We start from the raw sequence: 878 nt of genomic DNA, 5'->3' as shown, positions 1-878 counted from the left end.
GTTAAGATGAACGCGTTCTAACCACTGGGCCATCTCGGCCCAGAGTTCTATAAGTTTCTTTTTATTCTGCACCAATACTATATTTAAATACGATATTATCATATTTGAAAAAACTCAAGATAAAATAAAAGGCGCACGATTAAATGTACCGGAACAGTATAAGTAAAACCTTGTATGCATATTTTTTATATCTCATTATGTAATAAAATATTGCACGATAAAAATCTAATTTGTTAGTTGGGTCGGGACTATAAATACGACCATGTTATGAGAATATATTCATGAAAGTAATTGCCATTTTTTATAGAGATGATATAAGCCCGGCTAGCTCAGTCGGTAGAGCATGAGACTCTTAATCTCAGGGTCGTGGGTTCGAGCCCCACGTTGGGCGTCACTTTTGTCAAAACCAATAAATCGTTGATAATTTTTATTTCGTCTAAAATATACAAAATAATATGATCAAGTCGTATATACTATTTTTTAAATAAAAGATAATTAAAAGACATTTTAATGTATCAAAAGGGAGTTAGCTAGTATATTCGATAGTATCGTAAAATCCAAATAAAAACTATAAAGAACATGTCGTGAACTTAAATTCTCGAAGGATCGACACATAACCATATCTCTACACCCAAATTCTTTACGAAGAAAATGTTAAGCACAGCTCCGGTATAAATAAAACATGAGGATTCTAACCGAAGGTCACGGGTTGAATTATAGGTAAGCGCATAGGGTATTTCAAGTGCTTAAGCTGTTTTTAGAATAGCTTTTTTGGAAGTCAGTCTCATCTCCTGTATTGTTTATTCGTTAGTCTTCAATGTAACGAGAATTGTTTTTTAAATATACATGTAACAGGAGTTTTGGTCTACAACTGAATA

The 878-nt window shown here is 32.6% G+C and overlaps 1 non-coding gene across 1 annotated transcript; it reads left to right on the top strand.

Moving 5' to 3' along the window:
• The first annotated feature begins 318 nt into the window (after window positions 1-318).
• Trnak-cuu lies at window positions 319-391 on the top strand. The gene has a single exon. It is a non-coding gene; the product is annotated as a tRNA-Lys (tRNA).
• The last annotated feature ends 487 nt before the right edge of the window (window positions 392-878 follow it).

The sequence above is a fragment of the Vanessa atalanta genome, chromosome 4 (genome assembly GCF_905147765.1).
Source record: "Vanessa atalanta chromosome 4, ilVanAtal1.2, whole genome shotgun sequence".
Taxonomy (NCBI): Eukaryota; Metazoa; Arthropoda; class Insecta; order Lepidoptera; family Nymphalidae; genus Vanessa; species Vanessa atalanta.
This window is presented reverse-complemented; position numbering and strand designations above follow the sequence as displayed.